The sequence below is a fragment of the Narcine bancroftii genome, chromosome 1 (assembly GCF_036971445.1).
Source record: "Narcine bancroftii isolate sNarBan1 chromosome 1, sNarBan1.hap1, whole genome shotgun sequence".
Taxonomy (NCBI): domain Eukaryota; kingdom Metazoa; phylum Chordata; class Chondrichthyes; order Torpediniformes; family Narcinidae; genus Narcine; species Narcine bancroftii.
Window position 1 is genome coordinate 17,252,703 of NC_091469.1, and position 22,898 is coordinate 17,275,600.

Below are 22,898 nucleotides of genomic sequence, written 5' to 3' on the forward strand. Positions count from 1 at the left end.
TAGGCACATCCTCCCCTCTCGGCCTTCCACAGGGAACTCTCCCTCTGTGACTCCCTGATCCACTCATCCCTCCCCAACATTCATCCCCTTGGCACCTTACCCGTGGCCACAGGGAGTGTCACACTTGTGCTCATACTTCCTCCCTCACCACAATTCAGGGCCGCAAACAGTCCTTCCAAGTTGATCAACACTTCACTTGTGCATCCCTAACAGTTGAGCTACCGCTTCCAGTGCTCTTTTGTGATATTCTCAACATTGGAGAGACTGGGTGCAGACTAGGAGATCGCTTTGCTGGACCCCTTCACTCTGTCCACATCAGTGAATGCGATCTCCCAGTGGCCAGCCTTTTCAGTTCTGCATCCCAGTCCAATATTCTGTCCATGGCCTCGTACTATCCCACCAACACTATCTGTAAATTGGAGGAACAACACTTGATTTTCTATCTGGGCACTTTCCAACCAGATGACATTAATATCGACTTATCTGGTTTCTACTAACCTAGTCTCCATTCTCCCTCTCTTCCCTTTGTCTCCTTTCTCTTAACTCTCCATCCCCTTCCTTCTTCATTCACACAGCCATCTCTCCTCCCCATGCTTGTGGCTGTGCCTTCCCTCCCATATCCAACCATTATCTCCTGCCTTTGGGACCATGCTCCTCCCCCTACCCCTCCTCCCCTACCATTTTGTTTGGGCACCTGTCGAGAATTTTCCATATTTTGATGAAGGGCTCAAGCATGAAATGTTGGTGATGTCTTTGCTATACAAAATACATTGTTTGACCTACTGAATTTTTCCACCATTGTGTTTTTACAAAATATATTTGTAATTTTTCTTCATTAAATTCTGCTTTATTCCCAAAATATTTAATTCCACAATTTTGGGTCAAATTCCTGTCCATTGCTTTACATATATTATGTGATCATAATTTCAGATACACAATTCAAAGAAGGATTTTTTTTCTTTCACTGCAATGTTGAGGGTCAATAAAATCTGTTGACCAACATCCATTTGTTGATGTGTTCTGGGGCTTATTAGTGCTGAAACAAAGAAAGTAATGGTTTAATTTTGGCAAATGGATTCTCACAGAGTCAAATGTGGATTCATTAGGTGGGAATCATGCCACCTACTCAAATGTCAGTTTACTTGTTACTCAAAAACAGTCCATCCTTAGGACCTGTACCCATGAGCAAAGTTCATGTTTGTGCAACTTTCTCCAGCTATGTACAGATATAGAGGTTTTCATTTTAAAGTTCCTGTTAGTCTCAGTGTTTCTAATGGTCAGCTCTGTCCTGGTTATTTCAATGTCACAGTGAGCAGCAATATTCCCAGAATGACAATAGCAGACCAATGGATTCTGGAGGATCAACAATCTAGCACTGGAGATTGTTTCTGTATATTATGTCTGAGGGATTCAGAACAAAGAACAAATGGAGAAACTAGGAGTAGATAGCAGGGAAATCTGTTCCAACTGTGGCCATGAGCATGTGCTCATTTGCACAAGCGAAATTGGACAAGGACATCGGGATTTTGAACCATGTCATGAAAATGGATGTAGATGCAGATCTTTGGAAAGGGATTTAAAGAGAGTAAATGTTTGATTCACCTATGTTACTATTGGGTCCCCAACACTTATTTGTATGTCCATGGATACAACTTCAAATACATTTTAGTTGCATGATAAATCTAGAGAAGACATTCAGGTGTTCCGGGAAAGGTATTGAACACATTCGGCTTGAATTCTGGTTGTTGAAACTTTATTTTCCTCAAATTTCCTTTTGAGCTGTCCACAACTCACCACCTGCATTCCATTCTTCTGGTTTCTTCGAAACAAAGCTTTTTCTTTTTAAAAAAGAGGTAAAGCAATGGAAAACTTGCTGCATTTGAAAAAATGTGCAGGAATAACACATTCCATTCATGCAACAATAGTGTAAATAGTAGTTGTTGAGAAAGTGAAGGATAATTCATGATTCCCTGCAACTACAATGATGGCCAATTCATGATTACCCATATTTCCCCAAGAAAACACAGTAAATTTAATTGGATTGATTTTGTAATCAGATGCAAGGCAAAGTGCATGTAAATGTCTGAAATAAAACCATGGAACACACAGCACAGAAATTGGCCCTTCAGTCAATTTATTGTGTGCTGAGCTATTATTCTGCCTCATCCCAGAGATGTGCACTTGGAGCATAGTGCTCCATACCCCTCCCATCCATGGACCGAGCTAATTTTTTTTCATTTCAAAACTGAACTCGCATTCACCACTTCAGCTAACAGCCCATTCCACATTCTCTGCATGAGGAAATCCCCTTTAAACATTTCAACTTTCACTTCAGTGGAAAGTATCTGTTTACATTTACTCATCTACCCCTCTCATAATTTTGAGCATTTCTATCAAATATTCCCTCATTCTTCCACATTCCAGGGAAGAAAGTCCTCACCTGTTTATCTTTTTTCTGTAATTCAGTTCCTCAAATTCTAGCAACATCCTTGTTAAACCACCTCTGCACTTTTATTGATATCTTTTCTACATTTAGGTGACCAAAATGGCACAGTACTCCATATTTGGCCTTACCAATGTCTTATGCAACTTCAACAAAACATCCCAATTTCTACTTTAAATACTTTGACTTATGAAAGCTAATGTGCCACAAGTTCTCTTGACAATCATATCTACCAATAATGCCACTTACAGGAAATTATATATCTGTATTCTCAGATCCCTCCTTTCTATTGTATTCCTCAGTGCCTTGCCATGGATATTTTACCTTGGTTACTCCTCCCACAATGCCTGTGTGATGTCTGCACCAAATTCCATATGCTCTTCTGCGGCCCATTTTTCTTGCTGGTTTTGACTACTTTATCACAATAGCTCATTTGGAGCTTCAATGCAAAAAAGATGGTTGAATATTCACAAAGTAGGTCAGTATGAAGATAAAGGATAAAATTCCAAGGTTTAAAAATTAACTTGATAATCATACATCAAGCTGAAGTGGTAATTAAAAAAAACAATCTGCATTTCTAAAATAGTTACAAAACTGAACTTGCAAAGTGGTCTCTTAAAATTAATTGTATGCCACACCAGTGCCTTTTGATTAGCCCAGCATGTACTGAAGATATTTCATAACTGCAGGGAAATATAAACACCATCAGGTTAGCTGACAGTGTTTGAATATCTCCTGTGCATAGACAAATTTCCAGATCCAAGAATGGATTTTTGGCTTTTTTGGGTTGCAAGAAGGTGGTTCAATGAATCAACATTTTTTTTTTAAAATGACAAAACCACAAACAACAAATCTGAAAAAAATACAATTCCCACTCGGCAAGGAATAATGTACTCTTTTGTCCTGCTAATAGCCTTTTTCCCATAGACCTGGGAAAATTACTTTGAGCAATTACTGTTCCCTCTACTTGCTTTGCTGCACAAATAGGACTCAACATAAATGGCTGACTATATGTTATGAAAATAATGCAGTGGAGCAGCAAGTAGAATTATAACCAATCACCACAGGGGAAGGTGAACTGATGTTACAGAATGGACACACTTACTTGAATTTCTACATTATTTTTCAAGTTAACTGGAATCTTGCTTCTAATAAAATCAAATGTTAAAATACAAATTAAAATGCCAAGTATCAATTAAGCAGCACTCGAGATCAGCATCCAGTTTTGCTGAATACAACCACATTTCTTTAGTTCCATGATATATCAAGTGTCAATGATGAGTCAGCCCTCCCAGACAGCACTTATCTTCCAAGCTCAGCAGACTCTCAGACTTCATCTAATTCCACTGAGTTTTTTTTTGCATAATGCTCTGCAATAATAAGTTGTTCATTGTTCTTACAAATAAATTGCTGCAATTCTAAAATTACAAACAAGAATAAGAACATTTTCATGGAACCGAGTAGATGTAGGAACATAATGATGAGCACTTGATCAAAATATAGCATCCCCAGGAGCCAAAAATGAAAAGTAAACTATTGATATTAAAATGATCCAGCAAATTCCAGAAATTTGCAAATATAAAAGAGGAAGAGAAATTCTTTATTAATGGGCAAATTGAGGGAATTTTCTATCCAAATCATCAACGGACAACTGACTGTTCAGTTTACACAGAGGTTGAGGAGATTTTAGTCCATTTTAAAGTGATCATTGTTACAAGTATAAAAAAAAATTACAATGCACAAAGCAAAATAAGCTTAGATATAATAAAGGTAATTATAAGCTCACGTCACACTTGCAAGTGATCCCAGGAATTAACTGCCAATCGTCCTTTAAAGTGTCAAGGGTGAAAGCAAAATCAATTCAACGCCGGTGTCAGATGATCTCATCTCACGCCGGGAATTGACGACCTCAATCCCTAGTACAATCCCCAGCATCTGCAGACACCAGCATTGCATTCAGACAAATGTGAAAAGGGTAATTGCATTGTGGAATTGAAATGACCCAACTTTTTGTATATGTAGGAATGTGAAGGAAGAAAATATTAAAATGAAGATATAAAATTTGCCATGGAAAAGTTGCAGCGAGAGAGCGAGAGAGAAATAGCAGACATTTTTTTAAACAGTGCTATAAACGCACAATTTATAAAGACCATGGGAAAAAGCAATGGTGGACTTCACTTCCCAGAAACACTCTACAAGTGCTGTGATGCTGCAGCTGGTCTGCTGCATGAAATTCTGGGAGGGCAGGACCGCCATCATTCCCCACCCAACGGTATTTATAAATTATACGTGATAGTGCTACCAACTTTCCCTTGCGATATAAATTGTGTGCTATAGTGCTACAAACTTTTGCATGCCGTATAAATTGAGCACTGAAGCGCTACCAACTTTTCCACCCTGTTTAAAAATTGTCCACTGTTGCTATTTATTGCTGGTACTTTACCACAGTCCCCTTATAAAGGTGTCTATAGGTTGGCACAACAACAGGGGCTGAAGAACTCATATTGTGCTGCACATAAAGCTTAATTATGTTCTAATTAGGGATGATTAATTTTGTTCAAATATAAGATCATAATACATTGATTAGGATTAAAGGCAGGTCCACCATCGCTCAATTCATCACAACATCACCAGAAGGCAGAATATTCCTAACCCCTGGGATGGCTCCTTTCAAGTGTGAAAGCATTCAGTGTCCCAGTTAGAAGTGGTCAAATGTGAAAAGCCAAATCCCTATCCTGGGACACTGGGATGCAAGTGCGAAAGGGGTTATAGACAGAAATTAGAAAGATTTGGCACAAGGGGAAAGGTCATTTATTTACAGTAGTTTATTTTGATATGAATATTGTGTAATCCATGTAGCTTAATCTAATAAAGCAAATAATTTCTTGGATAAAATAATCAAAGTTCAACAATAGCTGACTACCTGTTTAACACTAAGCTTCTCAAACCAGTTAGTTTTGTATTTGATGCCAATTATTCTCAAGATAATTTATCTCATGTATTTGACTTTGCCAAACAGGTCAAAACAGAAAGAAAGTCATTGCAGAACTGCAACAGAAACAAAAATTATAATTACAATGCTGGGTATCTTGTGGAGATTGTAAATTGTGCATAGGATTTGTGAGTTAAAGCACGTCAGGAGTGTGATGCTATCCTCTCCACTTTCAGAGATGAATATAACCAACAATCGAGGGAAACATGAAACCCTGCAGAAAAACACCAATTATGGAAGAAGTCAATGTGTTTCAAATGTGCATTGGAGGTAAAGATACATAACCAATGTTTCAGGGTTGAGCCCTTCTTCATGGTATTAGTAAAAAGCAGGCAGGTGCCCGAACTAAAAAGCCAGGGAGAAGGAAAGAAAGAACAGGAAGAACAAAGGCAAACCATAGTCATAATTTCCACTCCATGTCACACATCCCAATTTAAAAATATAATGCTGGCACTGTGGGAGGAGTACCTTTACCAGAAGGATTGTGCTGTTCAAAGCAAAAGTTCATCATCATCTTCAAGGTTCTTAATGTTGTCACATAAAATACATGATATACTCTGGGACAGGTAACCATGAACTGGAGTGGTGAGCAACATCTAGATCCACATATGAAAAAATTAATCAGGAAAAACACTCTCATCTTGAACTTTTTGACCCGTAGATCATTCCAGGCAACATACTTGTTGCTGACATTTTTATCATGCCAAAATTCTCCTTCCAGGGAGAAAACTCAACTGCTGCAGCTTGCTATTGCCTGACACAGAAAAAAAATCCTTGATGTATTGGAATGCATGGATGAATAATGCACTGCTTGCAACATGCAGGTGGGAAGTGTGTGCAAGGCATTGACGTGCGCATTGAAGTAGCATTTAAGTGTGAGGAACAGCAAATTGTTTGCAAATCTCCATTTGTTTTCACACGAGAGGTCAACAATTCTCACACTACTGGACCACTGATTTCTCTGTCAAGTTTGTTGTTCAGTGTTCCTATCTACAGAAATTCTTAATTGCTGCAACCAAGCTGTAATTCATAAAAAAAAACTGAAATAATATTCAGTAAATTAAAAAAAATACAAAGGAGACAGATAAATAAAGTTAGTTATCATAGTGTAAGAAAAATAGTGACATTTCAATGCTGCAGAGTCCTTTTGAGGTGTCAGTGCCTTGCACATTTCATTTAACAAAGTGAGATTTGAGAGCCAAATAGCCAGTGGAAAGCATCCATTCTTGAACCTGGAGATGCTAAAGTTCTGGCTTCTGACCGGAGTTTGGAGCCTGTGATGGAGCTGGCTACCTTCTGCAGCTTTCTGAATTCTTGGGCACTCAAATTACAAAAAGAGGGTTTGGAGGAAAGACACTCAGCACATTTTTAAACAGAAGGTAAAGGCACCTAAGAAAGCTATAAAACAGAGTTATTATTCTCAATTAAAAGACTGGCAATAGAATGTTTACTCAAAGAGACACCTGTTCAAACAAACTGCCATCTGCCAGATGATTCAGACTTTTGAGAATTGAAACTCAGAATCAGTATTTTTCAAGCAAGTCATGTGTTTTTAGGCACTTGAAAAACAGCCTTTAGGATCATCAACCAAAGTCTGCTGAAGACAGAATTAAAGTGACTCTCAAGTGAGATGGTCTCTTCTACTCTCCTTGTCAGAGGAGAGAAATCTGCTGTGGCCATTGTAACAGTCACTTTTGACTGACTCGTATCCGGGTAAAGAAAGCAAGATCATGTTTGCATTTGGATTGTGATCATTTTAATGGTCATTTTGTATAACTCTTGCCTGGTTTGTGGAAGCATGGATTACACAATATTGGATTAATTCTTAGTTATTAAATATTATTAATTAATATTTTATTAATAATTAACACAATTAATTCTTAGTTACATGTATTCCAAATTCCAAAACCTCTACCCAAGAAAGGAGGGATTGTGATAAATCATTACTATGAAACATTACTATGAAAGTAACTTAACAAGAATTTGATGACTCAGTCTCTCTCCTACTGCATAACTACTTCTGAACATCAATTTAAAGGTTTTGAGTTTCAACGCAAGATTTCTAGAACTGAATTTTGAATTGACTTTTCAGAATTGTGCGCAAGGTGTAAGGATCTTGATGATCCACACACATATAGTTGGGGTTAAGTTTAGATTTAAGAAATATGTTATATTATTAATGGTCATTAATAAAACAATTGTTTTAAGATAGCATTGTCTTGGTGAACTTCTATTGCTGCTGGTCTATAACTTAGTTTGACACAACGCTTGCTGCAAATTTTGTGCTTTCATCCTTCCAAGGTGTAGCAAAATAACTGTATTGAACTCCCCTCTGGGAGGGGCAGATGTAACATGGCTCAGCAGAAGTTAATTGTGCCAACGACAGCCAACTGATGAAAATTACTCACTCAATTTGCCCAAATAGGAAAAATTGTAAATAGTGTCTCAAAGTATCAGGTACCTGCATGTGATATGTTCAAAAATATCACGCATCAGAATTTTATTTTTTTTTTTTAAACTTGGCCTTGATCGTCACTTCAACACATTTTTAATCATTGAATTGAAAACAAATTCAAATTATAATCTCGTCCTCCATTCTGCAACACGTTCCATGTTAGATCATTTGAATAATAGCAGCATTACATTTTCTGGGCTGCATCTTCAAAGAAATCATATCACAGAAAAGAAAAAAAAGGATGTGTGTGTTGTAAGATAAAAGCTCACATTAAAAAATATATTTTTTTAAATGGTCATCACATCCCTGAGAGAACTCATGGAGTTTCACACATACTTTAATCTCTCCTATTTCCTCTTTAGAGAGCCAAAATTATGGTAAATACTTTGTACATTCTCACAACTTAACAAATTTAAGAATCTTAAAGTCAAGAAATGTTTCTCCTCAGTCTTCATTTATTTTGTTTCTTGTTCCTTTCATAAAAGCTGTTATAATTTAATCTTTGTGTCACTATTCAATGTATTGAGATTTATATAGTCTCTTTCCCTCCCTCCTGTATGCCTCAGACATCCCACAATAAACCTTTGGATATGCTGATTAAAGTATCCTTCAGTGTACAAAGAAAACATCACCATTTAATAACCAACAACCATTGACCAGCTCAGGATAGCAGTGCAGGAGGTCCTCAGGGAGATGTCTTGTGCTTAAACATCTTAAACTGTTTCAATGACCAACCTTCCCTCCAATTTATAAGATGAATAAGTTTTCCAATAATTGCTTTATTTTTTCCCCACCAAACTGCAACTCCTCAGATATCAAAAGACACTGTGCATATAAAATGTATTTTGACCACATTCACTCTTGAGCTGATAAGTAACATACACACCATACAAGTGCTTGGCAGTGACAAGCTCCATCAAAAGAATTTGACCACTTATTCATGATATTCAATAATACCATACTGCTGAATCCTCAACATTCAACATCTTGGTGTGTTATTATTGACTGGAAGTTTGGCTGGACCACCCAACACACCAGAAAAATTCGACAGCAAATGACACCACTGTAGCCAAAATAAAAGCAAAAGGGCAAACAAGGAAGTAAAAATTAGTGAGAAGACAGAACTGGGATGATTTTAAAAACATACTGAATGTAACTAAGAATTAAGAAGGTAATTTGGAAAGAGAAGATCAACTTTGAAAAGCAAGCAAATAATATTTAAAAGGATACTAAAAGCTTTTTTTAATGTATATTAAGAGCAAAAAAGAAGCTCATTAGGTTTAGGAATGTTGCGTTCAGAATAGGTTTGATGGGTTCAAAGAGAATCAAGGCTGGACATGTGTTATCAACAGACAGTGGGCTTTATTTATGCACAGGGGAACTCACAAAAGGACACATACTCACATTCCAACCCAGAATAACACACAAATGACTACTCCTCAGATGTCAGTAAATCACTGCTAAATATTCTCAACTCCTGTATGCGATTGCAAGGGTTAAACACACAATGCCCATCCACCTGCAGGTACTGCACACTAATGAAAAACAAATTAATTGCAATTAACAAGTATATCAAATTAACCTGGTTTCCAGAATCACCCACAGGTCAAGATCTGAGACGGGCCCATCACTGTCAGACCGCCAGTACTCACCCATGGCCTGCTGCCTGGAATTCAGTGATGGTCTCAAGGCAGCAGCAAAAGAAACAGAGCAAGACTCCACAAGCGAGGCTTTTTCAATGCAGGGCCCATCCATGTCATCTGAGAGGACCAATCACGCATCAGTCTCACTTGTGAGCAGATCTCACCATTTATTGGCACCTGGGGAACCAATCACACATCAGCAGCAAGAGCCAGTCACATATCAGCCTCACAGGAGAAAAGATCTAACCTTTGATTGGCAGATGAGATTACTTCTGACAGGTTCCAACCAGAGAGACCACATGATCCTCTGCAATCCACATTCTGACCAGGTTCCAAAAGGAGAGGCCACGAGACCCTCCAAAATCCACACTACAAGGACTGATAGAAAATTATGCTGTAAAAATTACAATAGAAGACAGATGGAAGAGGAACTGAAGGAGTATTTTTCATCAGACTTCACTGTGGAAAGCATTAGCAGACTTTCAAGTGTGTCAGGGAAGAGAGACAAGTGCACTCATGATCATCAGCAAGAAGGTGCTTTGGAAGCTGAAACTTCTAAGGGTAGACGAGACTAGAGAACCAGCTGGAATTTGCCCTTGGGTTCTGAAAGAAACAGCAATAGGGATTGTGAACACATTAGTAATGATCTTTCAAGAATCAATAGATTCTGGTATGATTCCAGAGGACTGGAAAAATGCAAAGGTCACTCTGCTATGGGAGCGAGGCAGCAGAAAGGAAATTATAGGCTGGTTAGCCTAACATTGGTGATTGGGAAGTTGTTAGAGTTGATTGTCAAGGATGAGATTACAGAGTACCTGGAGGTATATTACAAGATAGGCCCACTGTATTTTTTTTTGAGGGAACTACAAACCAGCTAGGCAAAGGACATGCAGTGGATGTTGTATGTTTGGACTTTAAAAAAAACACTTTGACAAGGTGCCGCACATGAGGCTGCTTAGCAATACGAGTGGGAATAGAGGGATCCTATTTTTGTTGGCTACCAGTTACCAATGGTGTTCCAAGGGGGTCAGTATTGGGATCACTGATTTGGATTGAGGAATCAATGGCTTTGAGGCCACATTTGCAGATGATACAAAGATAGGTGGAGGGACAGGTAATGAAGAGGAAATGGAGAGGCTGCAGAGAGACTGAGGTAGATTAAGAGAATGGGCAAAGAAGTGGCAAATGAAATAGAATGTTGGAAAGTGTATGGTCATGCACTTTGTAGCAGGAATAAAAGGGCAGACTATTATTGGATGGGGAGAAAAATCAAAATTTGGAAGTGCAAAGGGAGACCTCATGCAAGATACCCTAAATTTCAACCTTCAGGCCAAGTTGCTGATGAATGCAGTGACAGCATTCATATCGATACGGAATACAATACAAAAGCAGGGATGTGATATTAAGGTTTTATAAGGCACTGGTATGACCTCACTTGGAGTACAAGCTACAGTTTTGGGCTCATTATTCAAAAAACGATGTGTTGACATTGGAGAAGGTTCAGAGAAGATTTAGAAGAACTATTTTGGTTCTGAAGGGATTAGCACAGGAGGATTGTTTATCGGCTTTTGGACTCTACTCCTTGGAGTTCAGAAGAATGAAGGGGACTTCACTGAAGCAGTTTAAATGTTGAAAAGCCTGGAGAGTAGATTTTACAAAGTTGTTTTCCATGGTAAGGGGAGTCAAAGGCAGAAGGGTATAACTTCAGGATTGAACAGCACCTGTTTGAAACATAGATGTGCAGGAATTTATTTAGCCAGAAAAGGGTAAACCTCTGGAATTTGCAACCACAGGCAATTTTGGAAGCTAGGTAGTTGGGTGTATTTAAGGTATCAATGTTGATGGGGAAAATGCAGGGGAGTAGGGCTGAGTGGGACAATGGATCAGCTCATGATGGAATGGCTGAGCAGATTTGATGGGCCAAATGGCCCACTTATTTTCCTATATCTAATGGCCTTATCAGCATCTCGCAAGTCTGGAAGCAGTATAAATGAATTCTCATTAGGATCCTGAAATAAAATATAATAAAACTGGACACCATCCTGGCAATTTTTTTTAAAGACTAATTTCTCTTCTATTACATGGATACAACATAGCTGTCATGTGTATTTTTCCTGAAAACAAATTCAATTGGTAAAAAAACTTCATAGATGTAGCCTTTTACATTTGCCCTCCACATTGTGAACTGATGAATATGTTGTTTCATTTCAATATATTATTGAAAGACTGGACAGCCAAGATTTTGCTTCCTGAAAACTTTTGGATGTACTTTATGGATTTTCAGTAGATGATCACAAAAATAAACACAAAATTTTCCTTTCATGCAATTTCTTTTTTAGATACATTTTTTTTTGTGTATGCCTTCTTCCAGCATACAAAACTATGAAGTGCAGCATGTCATTTAAAATTTATTTTCTGCATCACACTTGGGACATTTTCCCTGATAATCTTGGTGCAGTCACTGATGAACATGGTTAAAGATTTCACCAGGACAATGCGACCATGGAGAAGCAGTAACAGGGCAACTGGAATCCATCAATGCTGGCCAACTATTGTTGAACACTGACATGAGAGGCATCAGATGCTGAATACAAACGATAATTAGTAGTAAGAGATTTTTAGGTCGGTTGAACTAATGCAATGTGTCAGCACCATTATGCAATTAAATATGCTAAATTCAATAAAAAGTATTTAATATTTCTCCAACTTCCTATGTGAAACAGCAAATCTGAAAATAACTGAATTCAGCTTGAAATGTTCAATCATAATCCCCATTTTAATTACTGAAAGCAAACATTTTGTCCTGTTTAATCGTATCACTAAAAGAGCACTTTCACTGCAGAAGTGTTAGTTTTCAAGAGCCTTGGTGTTACAGAATAAACCTATTTTAGTTATAAATATCCATATGCAATAATACATGCACGAAGGAAAAAAAACAATGCTCATCTTGTATGAACCTTGCAAAATTAACATAAATCCACACTGACAATACCTTTTATAATAAAGAAGAACTAGAAGTTATGAAAATGTACAGTTTAATATTTGGGGCTAAACAAGAAAGTCTGCGATTAGAGTTTATGCTTATTGAGGCTTGCCTGCAAAATGCTAGCAGGGATAGATGACATTCTTCTTCATAATGTGTTGCTACGACTCCAGAGGACTCCAAAATCCAGCAGGAATAGAAAGTCACCAAGACAATGGTTACTTAAACAGAAGTTGCTTTTAATTTTCTTTAAACATAAAAAGAGGATCAAACTTTAACCTATTACTAGCAACTTAACTTAACCCCTTTCTAATTCTAAGTGCACATGTATGTAATGTATATATGTTCAGGAAAGTTCTTTGTTTCACAGTCCAATCATTCACTTCTCCAAGTTTACTGGTATCAGGAAATTCTTATATTGTGTACAGAATTTAACATTTATGAATCTTCACCAGGTTCTGGTGTTTAAAGTTAAATGGTTACCTCTCAGGAAGGATTTTGTTAATTTCAGAGAGATATTTGTAGCTCATTGGATGAAATCAGTTTGTGTGTATCCAATCAGTCACTTGATTGTCTTTCTGAACAAACTTGCCTCATCATGGGTTTTCCAAATTATAACCTCCTTTTCCAGGTCACTACAGAGTTCCTCTTGTTTCCCTTATTTCAAGAGAAACACTCTAGTTAGCCATTTTCTCTTGTAAGAACTACAAGGGTTTTGGCTCCAAACCGAATCTTTGAAAGATCTTATCAGCACTTGAGCCAGACTTTTCCATTTGCACCTGCTTTGGAAATTCTTTCTAAAGCAGTTCCATTATCTTTTACAAAGCCACATGGAACCTGAATATCTAGCTTCAGCAAAGCTCTTGCATTTTAAATGAGATGTCTTTTGTGAAGAATGTTTGAGAAGTACCTACATTAAACCCCCACAATCTCTCTCTTTTAAAGATACATTTATTCCTAACCATAATAATATATCCCATAACAGTGGTCTGTGAGAAATATTCCTCATTGCCAGCACCCAACTCATTATTTTGATTGACATTGTAATGAAAAGAAACAAGAGTTTTGGTTCCAGATTTTTTTTAAATTTTTTAATTTAAGCATTGCAACATCCAACCTTCCACTGGCAAGTGATACATCTGGGGATCAATAAATTCCACGAGGCAATACTCCTGCAACTGGAAATATTCAATATAGAAATATTTGCAACTCTTCCATTCATTCTGGCATAGCATATAGATTTGCACTCAAGTTGGCTCTGCCTATGAATTTATACAAGAAACTGATTCAGTGAGCCATTCATTTCACTCCCTTTCTCCTAGAATATGAATGACAAAAAACTGAATTTACGTAGCTTAGATTTGTTTCCACAACATTGGATAAAAACCAAAAACTTCTGTAATTTCAAAAATTTACAAAATATTTTCCAATTTATAAATTTGTCAAATACTTTATTGTAAAATTAGCAATTGACACATATTCCACAAATATGTAAAAATTGAAAAAAAATGTGGACACTCTTCAATTTTCTTTCCTGGAAAAATGAACATTAGTCTACAAATGGCCTGAGGAAATGAAATTGCAGAATGCAACTTACTGACAATAGGACATCCAAACAATAAATTTGCTCTGCAGTTTTAATTAAAGTGAATTTGATTGGCCAAATAAAAATGCTCATCTATAAAATTTGTCCACTTTAAAAGTTATTTTCCCCGAAAGATTCACAACTCAAATATTCAGGATTTCTCAATCAAGAACCGGTGTGGACTCGAAAGGCCAACATGGCCTGTTTCCGCTCCATAAATGGTTATATCGTTAAAAGACAAGATAATGGTTTAGGAATTAAATAACATAGATTATAAGCAGTAATTTAGAACTGGCCAATGGACATCTTACTGACCATCTTCCTGTGGCATCAATCTTCAGCCAATAGCCAGCTCCAGATTTTACAAAGCTTTCGGGTTACAATTTAGTTATGTACATCTCAAGTATTAAACTTTTAGATGTAGACCTCATAGCCAGTATGCCGGGTCCTATTATCTTTCCAATTTTTGAAAGAGACCATTCAAATAACACAAATAGTTCTGATTCTTAAGAATACACGTTCACAATTATGGAAACATGATTGAATTTTGCTGATGTGTTACAACAGGTTCCAATTTACTGGCAGCAGAAAACCTGAATTTACAATGATGTTGAGACAATGAAATATTCAATGACCACTCCAGTGGTAGTAGCAGAGTGGTTAGCACAATGCTATTATAGTACCAGCAACCCAGGTTCAAATCAGATATTGTCTGTAATGAGTTTATATGTTCATCCAATGTCTGCAAGGATTTCCTCTGGGTGTGTGATAGTACAGATTCTATCACCGATGTGCACATGGACAGATTATAGTGTAGGATGACTGGGATTGGCTGAGAGCATAGCCACACCAACTGGCAGGTTTTAAAGGATTACTCCTAGCCAGACCAGGTCATTCTGTGATATGCTCCAGTCTTTTAGTTCATAAAAGCCTTAGTTTGGATCAACAACTCTTTGGTTCTTTCGACGCGTTCTACAATTTTATTAACTAAAAAAGTTTTGAAGGGATGGAGCGTATGCTATGTCTGGAATGCATCGACATCGACTCACAGTCAGCTACAGCCTCGAATGACTTTAAGCACTGGGTAAGATGCTTCAAAACATACTTACAGCTCTCTGACCCTGCCGCGATAGAGGACAGCCATCGACCACTAATATTGACGACTATGGTGTCCCCGAGAGTCTACCAGAGAATCCAGGACGCGACCACTTATGCCGCAGCCATGAAGGTGCTGAAAGGACTCTACAAGCAACCGGTGAACAGGGTCTATGCTCGGTACAAACTTGTAACAAGGAGGAAACAGCCCGGTGAGTCCTGTAGAGCTTATATTCAGGCATGAAGGGCAATGGACACGAAATGTGCCTGCACAGACAGAACTGCGCCTGCACAGACAGAACTGCTGCGGAGACCAGAGACAATCTCATTTGGGATGCCTATGTGGCCAGGGTTCGATCGAATGAGGTGAGGCAATGCCTGCAAGAGCACGGGGGAGAAAACCTAGAGTACGTGATCCAGATAGCAGAGACAATGGAGGCTGCGGTCTTAAGTATGGACGTGTACTCTCGGGACTGGACTCGTGAGTAGGATGCTCTCCCTCTACCCTACTACCCCCTGGCACACTGACGGCCTGTCGGCTGTCGTTACACTGCCCGATGCGACCCCGCAGTGTTATTTCTGTGGGTGGGACACGCACAGCAGGTCCCAGTGCCCAGCAAGAAAAGCCAGGTGCCAGAAGTGCCTTAAAAACACCCACTTTACTGTAGTCTGTTGCTCCAAAATGGCCACCGTCAAACACAGTGCCTCGTGTGAAGCCAAACTGCCACCCTCCCATTCGAACACTTCTTCCTCAGAGCTCTCGGCCAATGAGAGTGAGGGCTCCACTGTGCGGCAGTGCCTGACATCATGGAGCACACTCCAAGTGCGGAGGGTACAACCCACCCTCACCACAATTAGGTTCACCCTCCCTCATGAAGCAACGTCTGACCAGGCCCCAGCCCCGACCTCTACAGCCGACGCCACTGCCACTCAGGGACCTGCCATCACCATCACCACTGAGCCCACCACCGCAGCTGCCAACCAGGGACCCGCCACTGCTATCGACTGGGGACCTGCCACCACCGAGGCAGCTGATCCGGTACCCGGCACTGCGACCAGCGCTAGCGACCCGGTCATGTGCTTGAACAGAGGGACCAGCACCACCCCACCAGCTCAGACCATACTGTCGACAATGCCGTTGGGGAATTGAGCAAAACAGTGGCCGCACCCTACAAGCCTGCTTGTGACACGACTCCAGTGACTCCAATCCCGCACCACAGCGGTCATGCCGGATGGTCAGACCCCCTGACTGGTACAGCACCTAACCTTCACTGGCTTTTTTTTTCCTTTTTCTTTTTTTTTTAAACAGCCCTCCATCCACCCCGGGATCAGTTCTTAAAGAAGGGATGAATGTGATAGTACAGATTCCATCACAAATGTGTATATGTGCATATTGTAGTGTAGGATGACTGTGATTGGCTGAAAGTGTAGCCACACCTACTGGGAGGTCTTAAAGGATTGCTCCTAGCCAGACCAGGTCATTCAGGACTGGTTGACCTACATGTGATATGCTCCAGTCTTTTAGTTAATAAAAGACTTGGTTTGGATCAACAAGTCTTTGGTTCTTTCGATGCGCTCTACAGGGTGCTCTGGTTTTCTCTCACCCTTGAAAATGTACAAGGGTTTTAAGTTAATTGGGGTATTTGGGCAGCTGGAGGGGGGGGAATCAGAAGGGCCTATTATCATGTTGCATATCACAATTTTTAAAAAGTAAAAATTTAAATTTTAAACTTTCAATTTAACATTTTTGCTCCCCTTTAGTGTATTCCTCAATTGCAGATACATTTTAATCCTGTTTCATTTTGGTATCACATATTTGTGTATTCTATTATTTTCCTTCATCAAAATATAAAGATAGAAATGATTTTTATTCTATTCCAAAATTGATAACTGATTATTTTTTTTGGACCCTATGGTAGTTACAAGGAAACAAAATCCCTGTACAAAAACAATGTGCTGAGTGCATCTACCATCTTTTTTCCCCTTCCTGTTGGTTGTAATCACACACAGGTTGAGATTATTTGTTGTGAAGACTACAAATCAAATTTGAATTGTTGTTTGGGAGCTGATTAGAGGCAGGAAATTTGCTGAACTGATCTTGCTTACATTGTGGCACTTTATCTCAAAAGCTTTTGGCATCTCAGCCTTTTCAATCAAAGTTCTGAGTATAGGAGCTGGGATGTTACGTTAAACTTGTTTAAGACATTGGTGAGGCCAAATTTGGAATATTGTGTGCAGTTCTTGGCACCTAACTGCAGGAAGGATATCAACAAGTTTGAACAAATACCGAGAAGATTTACTAGGATGTTGCCAGGTCTTCAGGAATTGAATTACAGGGAAAGATTAAACAGGTTAAGACTTTATTCCTTGGAGTGAAGAAGAATGAGGGGAGATTTGATAGAGGGCTACAAGATTATGAGAGGTATAGACAGAATGGATGTGAGTAGGCTCTTTCCACTTAGACTGGGGGGAGTTGAAAGGGGAGAGGTTTAGGGGAAACATTAGGGGAAGGTTTTTCACTCAGAGAGTGGTGGGAGTGTGGAATGAGCTGCCATCTGATGTGGTGAATGCAGGCTCGATCTTGTGTTTTAAAAATAGATTGGATAGATAGATACATGGATGGGAGAGGCTTATAGAGTGGAGCAGGTCAGTGGGACTAATGAAATAGTGGTTCCACAGACTAAAAAAGTTGAATAGCCTGATTTCTCTGCTGGAGCATTCTATGGTTTTAAGATGTGTCAATACAGCAGAAACTGGATAAACTTTCCAGACAGTTTTCCAAAATAAAAAAAATAGGGAAACAGCCCCATTCTCCAATTGTTCGAATAAAGATATTTGAACATTTTTTAAAAAAACATCCCGGTCACTTGAAGTTATTGATTACAATGCTTGAAACCTTCTGTTTATTAAATAAAAAATTTTAAAAGCAACCTGCTTTAACTATGTGTGAATGGCAGCTCCAGGATAGGAGTAAGCCCTTTATATCTCTGTTTAGCCATCTTCATCAACCAAACTGAAATTTTGTGAAAGAATGTCCTGCTGGATTTATAATGCAAGCTGAAAACAGTAAGCAAAATAAAATTCAATGTGATCTTGACAATTCTCTCAGTTGTAATTTTCTTCTCAAATTGAAGTCAAATTGTATGATTGATGCAAGTATAACTGCACTATGATGAAAGAGTATAATTACATGCTGATTATTGCTTAATTTTGCTGTTGGGAATAAGGTACTCCCAACAGACTAAAAAGGTTTTAAGACACATTGTATTAACCAGTTATTATTTTAACCTTCATGATCATCTCAAAATGTATCTGCTTTAATAATAGACAGACCTAGAAGGTAATTACTCAGATCTCTAAATAGTCTGGCTGTTTGACTATCTTTCTGAATATGGTTCTGAGAGGATTTTGGAAAAGAATCAGATATATAGCCCCACCAACTTGCTCTGTTCTTTCAATGGAAAAATGCCTTGCATGCTCAAATTCTATTTAACCCCTTTTTGCTCTGATTTCTTCAGTTCAATAATTTAAATGACAAATCAAATCAATCCCAAGTTTAAAGTGAAAAACAAACACTTTACAAAGTATTAATTCCTACATTCACAAGACCATTTACATATTTTCCAATTATTGCATTTGGAAGTGTTTCCTGCAAAATCGGGGCCTAATCATTCAACAACCAACAGAAATGGTTTCTGTCATTTCAATGCCTTCTCGAATGGAAAAGAACACAACTTGACTTGTTTGTGGAATAGCGTGTAATTCCTGGAGAGTCCAGGTGCAATTCTGATGCACTTGTACTACAATCCCACCAAAGGTTAACGTAATCTTCCCAAAATATGATCCTCATAACTGTTAATGTTTTCTTTTGTGGCTTTGATCTATTGCTCCTTCTTAATTTAAACTCTGCAGATTCAAAAAAAACCTTATCCCTGTCAATGGAATAAAAATATCCAAAAGGCAAGAAATAAAGAAAACAGAAGTGAAATCAGATCATTCTGCCCTTCTCTATCACTTGGAATTGTATCTGCTCGATTATTTGAGTACCTTTTTCCTACCATGTATTTTGAACCCTCTCACCTTAAGAAATTCTTCTTGTCTTCTGTCAGTCATGATCAACCATGGATATTGAACCTCAGGTAGTCGCTGGTCTGTTTAGCAGAATCAATTGTGGCTATGGAGGCCGATCCTGGAACACAAGTTCTGCCACAGTTGCAAATAAAGGCCATAGTTCAATTGTTATCCGCTGTGCTCTTTGCTTAGCTCTCCACTTTTCAAATTGACTCAAGATCACTCTTTCACCTTGCTCTAGGCATAAATGAAGGGTCCCTCACCATTTCTTGTGGTCATCTGTTGTATCCTCCCAGTACTCTGCATTGATTTTTAAGACTTTCATGTCACATTTTTAGAGGTCCTTGAAGTGAAGCTGAGGTCTACCAACATTCCTCTTGCCTATTGCTTGTTCTCCTCAGAGAAGGTGTTATTAAGGAGGTCTATTAAGAAATACCACCTTCTTTATTTTATGACACCTTTGCCTTCACTGTATTCTTTGGAAAATAATTAATGGGTCCTGGATTGAACATGGAACGATACATCACAGGTACAGTTCCTTTGTGCAAAAACATGATGCCATTTTTTTTCCCTTCATCAATGCTCAAAAGTGGCACATTTATTTCCTGTGGCTGGAGACTCAGAGGATACTGCAGATGCTGGAAGAAGTCTCCTAGTCAAGCAACAACTAAGGGAGAATAAGAATGGTCAATGCAGACCCCTTCATCAAGACTACTGGTTCCTCCAGCAGATTGGTTGTTGAGCAGGGGGGCGGGGGGGGGGGGGAGGGGGAAAGTTTTGGTCTGTGTAGATTTCAATTAGATCATCTCCAATTCTTGTATACTCTATTGAATATAGGCCCAACCCATCCAATAATATCAATCCTACCATTCCAGGAATCAGTCCAATAAAACTTTGCTGCATTCCATCCAGAGTAAGAATATCATCCTCCAGATAAACTCAAGCAAAACTTGAAAGTTCCAGATACTATTTCATCAAGCTCCTGTATAGATATAGGTGTACGATACTTTAGGTTATGGGTCTAAATCCTCTTGCATGCAAGTCCAACATACCAAATATTGTAACACAATACCCTGCACTAACAAAACATAGGGAGCAAAGGAAAGTAGTCAAAACATCTTCATTGCATTTCCTCACTCTCCTAAATGATTGGACTTTACTTGAATAAGACCAGTTATCATCTGACTGCACAAGTGCAACCTGACGCAACAATGTTCTCCAGTCCTCGGTGCACAACATGCATACGCACAATTAGATATAACACATATACAATCAATACATATGCAGGACAAGTATTCAGATCTACAAACAAATAAATAAACATTGTTTCTTAAATACGAGAGGCTCGAATGGTTGTGCAGCATTCTCACTGCCTGTGGGAAGAAGCTGTTTCTCAGCCTTGGTGCTTAGTCTGATGCTCCTGTTTCTCTTTCCCAAGATGAGCAGCTGAAAGATACTTTGTTCAATGTGGAAAGGGTCCATAATCATTTTGCATGCCCCCATCACACAACAATCCCACTAAATCATGTCAGTATGGGGCAGGAAAACTCCAGTGATCCTCTGCCCTCTTATGGTCCTGTGGATTGACCTCTCATCCATTCCTCTTTGGCAACCAAACCACACTGTGATGCAGCAGGTGAGGAAGATCTTGACAGAGCTCCTGAAGAAGGTTGACGTGATGGTGACCAGTAGCTTTGCTAACTTCAGTCTTCTCAGGAAGTGCAGTCAATGTTGTGCATTCCTGACAAGTGAGGAGATGTTGTGTGTCCACAATAGGTCACTAGTTAAGGGGACTGCAGTGCAGAGTTATTGAGTGGTCAGTCCTGGTCCTCCTGAAGTGCACAATCGTCTCCTTCATAACCCTGGAGTTTTTTTGGCATCCTTCTCTCCACTCAACCCCACCTACCCACACATAACAAATGGCCAGAAATTATGCATTTTGAGACTTATGAAACTCCAAATATTGTACTATTACTGGTTCACCCTGAACCATGTTACATCTTCAAAAAGAGCAAGTTTCTCCCTCAATAAATGCATGCTGATGTTATTAGATGCATTTTCCGATCTCATGTCAGTCCCATGTACTTTGTATCTTTATGAATTTGTGAAATACAAATAATGCACAACTCCTGAAGAAATTTAAAATTAGGCTAGGACCTAAACTGTGGGTGGGGTTTATTTAATCATGTGACAAAATCATGGTTAGGGCAACGAAAAATAAAGAAATAAATGTTCCTTGGATAAAAACATCTGTGGAAGGATTAACCACAATCAATATTGAAGGTCACCAACCCTTTATCAGAACCGATTTATGAACTATGTGGTTACCTTGGGTTCAAACTGTGGTTACCTTGTTGTACTCATTTTAATAAGAGATAGACTCCAAAGTTAGCTCTGTTTCTCTCTCTGCCCAACAGTGACTGACCTTCCAGAGCATTTCCAATCATTTCTGGTTTTCTTTATTTAAAAGTGGCCTTTGAGGGGTGGTGATGCATTATTATAGTTGATGAGTGTTTAAAATTAAATTGGCAAGAACATAACTGGAACAATGTTGAAAAAGATAAAATAAGCAAGGAAAGAGTTTTCTAAATACACATAGGGAACTTCCTTGATGCACTGTAGATTTATTGTACAGTACTAACAAAGCACCTTAAATCAAAGCCCCCATCTTTTTGCTTGAATGAAAATATCTTATATCACCAATATGAAAAGGGCAGGGTAATTACTTTCAGCCAAAAGACCAACACACAATCCTTTCACAAACATCACTGCACAAATAATCTCTAATCACATTTTGGTTCAAGAAAGCTGCTGTGGAAATTTTCAATTATCTTGAGTTGCAGTAAACTTATCCATTTTGAACAAGTACTGTTTATCTGTGTAAAATTGGAAAAATTCAACTGTTTTTGTGGTGGGTTTTTAGTTCCACTATTGGACTTTTAGGTTAGGATTCTTCAACTTTAATCTTGAGGAAACTTTCTATTGTTCATAGATCCTGGAATGGCCATAGAGGCCACTGTGCTGTTTCAATGTTGGTATTCCAATGTTAAAAAAAAAAACAAAGCACAAAAATAATCATGTACTGGGTAAATTCATGTCAGAATATTCATACAGAATTTTGATAAAGAGAAAAGATTGTGCTGTTATGAGCCCAAAGGGCCCCAAAACCCAGCAGTAATAGACATTCACCCAGACAAGTGGCTTTCAAAAAAGTTATTTTTAATCAACTTCAAACATGAAAATAGAATCAAAGTTTAACTTAACACTATAATACTAACCCAAATTAATTAGCCCCTTCTCATTCTAAGTGCGTGTGTGTGGTTATTTGGTTCAGAGTTCAATCTCACTTCTCCTTCTTCCAAGTTCTCTGGTTGCAGACAATCACCATACTGTTCACAGAATTTAACATGTTAAAGTTCACCAGGCTTGGTGCTTGAAGGGTAAATGTTTACCACTCAGGAAGGTTCTTGTAGGGTTTGCAGGATTTGCTCCAGGATTTCCACAATGGAGGTACCACCACTAGTCACCTCAGGGCCTTGCTGATGAAACTTGCCCCTTCAGGGTCTTCCAGATGTTAACCTCTTTCTTCAAGCTACTGCAGAGTTCCATTCCTTCCTCTATTTCAAGAGAA